The sequence below is a fragment of the Trifolium pratense genome, linkage group LG4 (assembly GCF_020283565.1).
Source record: "Trifolium pratense cultivar HEN17-A07 linkage group LG4, ARS_RC_1.1, whole genome shotgun sequence".
Classification (NCBI taxonomy): Eukaryota; Viridiplantae; Streptophyta; class Magnoliopsida; order Fabales; family Fabaceae; genus Trifolium; species Trifolium pratense.
The window spans coordinates 21,274,909-21,278,237 of NC_060062.1; positions in this window are offsets into that span (position 1 = coordinate 21,274,909).

Consider the following 3,329-nt stretch of genomic DNA (forward strand, 5'->3'; position numbering starts at 1 on the left):
AAGAAGAAACTGGAACTGCTAATGAGGGTACTTCTGATGATGAAGGGGACACTCAGTCTGAAGAGAGCAACCAGTCCATCCCCACAGATGAGCAAGAGGTTGAAGCTGACAAGCAAGCAGAAACTGAGAAAGAGAAAGAAAGAGATGTAGTAGATGTTGATGATTATGAAACCACCAAGACTGTTGAAAGACCTAGTGGTGGTATAACAAAGAGATTGAGAAGCTGTACAGGGAAGGCTGTGGCCACTGCAAGCAAGACTCCTGCACCAAGAGTGAAAACAAAAGGTGTTGGACCAGTCAAAGGTTGGAGCAAAGTTTTCTCTCCTCCCAGCAAGAAGAAGGAGACTCTGAAGAGGAAGAAGGAGTCATCTAGTGACTCAGACTATGATGTTGCTGAAGATGCTGCTAACATCTCATCTCCCAACCCTAAGAAGGCTACTGCAAAGAAGGCTCTTCAAGGTGTTGAAGAAGCCCCTTGTGATAACATCTCTTTCCATCGTGCTGCCTTTGCACTAAGATGGGACTATATCTACCAAAGGAGATTGGCTGTTGAAAGGGAACTGACCAAAGATGCTCTCAAATGTCAATACATCTTTGACTACATCAAGGAAGCTGGTCTGATGAAGACAGTCTGTGACTTCAGTCCCTGCTATGAGCTGCTGGTGAAAGAATTTCTTGTGAACATCCCTGAAGAATGTGATAACCCACTGAGCAAGGACTACCACAAAGTTTTTGTCAGAGGTAAATGTATCAATTTTTCTCCTGTTGTAATCAATAATTACTTAGGTAGGTCTATAGAACCTAAGGCTGAATTAGAGGTTGCCAATGATGTTGTAAGTGCTGAAATAACTGCTGGTAAGGTTAAAGTCTGGCCCAAGAAGAAACTGATACCCACTAGTAAGTTAAATGTCAAGTATGCCATCCTCAATAGGATAGGGTCAACAAATTGGGTGCCAACCAAGCATGCAACAAATGTTGCTACCAACCTGGGTAGATTTATATATGCTGTAGGAACCAAGGTTGACTATGACTATGGAACCTTTATTTTTGATCAAACCATTAAGCATATTAGATCAACTGCTGTGAAGATGCCAATAGCATTTCCATCTTTGCTATGTGGAATTATCTTGGCCCAATATCCAGACATCAAGGTTGTGACTGACACACCTAAGAAGAGGGAATCTAGTTTTACTTTTCATCATAAGCTATTTGGTAATCACAATGTTACTGATCATGTTGGGACATCTGCTGCTGGAGCTGGTGTTATGACCAAAAGAGAGATTATTGCTGGTTTGAAAGTTCAATGTCAGGACATTGATAAACAGCAGGCTGAGCTTGAGGAAAGAAAGAAAGTGTTCATGAAAATGATTGAAGGCTTGGAAGCTGATGAAGTACCTGTCAAAGCTAGTGCAAATGTGGCTGCTGCAGGTGAACAAAACAATGCAGATGAGGATGAAGGATATGATACTGCTACAGATGAGGATGAAGCTTCTGATAGCAGTGATGATGAATGATTTTGTAATCTTTTTACTGTTTTTATTGCACTTTGTTATTTGGTTTGTGGGTGTTTGTGCCCTGGATTTTAGCACCTTCTGAGTGCATGGTCTGTACTTTGTTTAAATTCTGCACTTTGGATACTTTACTTTCCTGTTTTGGCACATTTTGTGGCTAAAAAGGGGGAGTAGCATTTTGGTTTGTCTGTTTCTGCTACATGTTGTTTGTGTTTTAAGTAGCAGTAAGCAAGTATTCAGGGGGAGTAAAAATTTTACCCTGAGATGATGCACAAGCTGATGAAGTCAGGGGGAGTTTGCTACTGAATGGATGCTGCCCTGATTGGACGAACAGGTGCTAGAAGATGTGCTCCCATATGTCACAACACCTTTGATGACATATGACATATGATATGATTAATCATTTGCTCTAAAACCACGTTTTATTTTGCTCGAGGCTTTTTGATGATAACTCCGCTGCTGCTGCCTCTGATGCATATATTTTTCACCTATGTGAAATTTTGTTTAAATGATGCTCTAACATTCCTTCTTTTGTGTGACCATGGTGATTTGAAGGATTGCGCTTTTTAATCTCTCAAAGGTAATGGCCTGAAATTGTTTTAGCCAAAAATTGCCAAAGGGGGAGATTGTTGGATATTTGAATTGGCTTAATTTTGCTAAAACAAATATACTAACAAGATGTTGGAAAACATGTTACAACATCCTTTTTGCTGAAGGAAATCTCGCGCATTTATGAGAGCATCTGCTATATATGGAAATCCACTTAAGAGCACGCATATTGAAGATCTGATCTGATCAGGAGTTTTAAGGATAAGACAAACTTAATGAAATAGCTGGATGACTTATCCTATCACATAAAGTCCTTTTTAAACACTTTTGGAAAGTCTTGATATATCCTTAATGAAGATTGAAAAAGTATCAGATCATCCTTTATGATTCTCAAGGAGCGTCTGAGCATTTGTGAAGAAAGAGGAGCGTGCCTAATCATTATATATATGAAGACCAAGCTCAAGACTAAGTATCTCATTTTGAAAAATATTAGTTACACATATTGAGTCTTTGTTGAGTCTTTTATTGTTTGATTGTAATTACCCATTTTGTGGATTCTATAACACGAGTTAAGAAGTAAGTTTATTATTTTAAGGTGACTCCTAAGCTTTGAAGTACGGAGTTTACCGTGTGTGATTCACTTGAAGCTTTTAAGCAAAAGTGAAGTGTTGTCTTGGCAAGTTGTCGCCACATCATTCCTAACATTGTTTGAACAACACAGGTTGTGTTGTGTGAGTGGAAGTGAGATGGGATCTCATGTCTAGGAGTTCCTAGGCAGAAGTTGCATGAGTAGTGTCGAGGTTATAAGGCGTAAACTAGGGGTTTGCTGGAGGTCTTAGTGTAAGACGTAAATCCTAGGGTTTGCTGGAGGTCTTAGTAACTAGAGCTATTAGTGGATTTCCTTCCTGGATTGGTATCCCCCAGAGTAGGCAGTTGGCTGAACTGGGTTAACAATTACTTGTGTCATTTATTTATTTTCTGTCAGTTTTTTTATGTTATATAAGATGTGCCAACAATAGAAACAACGTTAATCATAAAGTAGTTGTTGGGACATCTTAGGCAACATCATTCTAGTGATACCAGAATTTCAGAGTTCAAAGAGTCATGCATAGTAATGTAGTGTCACATAGGTCTCAGGATGTAGTGTTTAAAAGTGTTGGTTTTGCCATCCAAAAAAGGGGTAACGGCGCAGCTTGTTGTCTGTTTGCCTTCCATTCAAATGTAATTATCTTACGTATATAAGAATATATAATGACTATAAGTTAATTT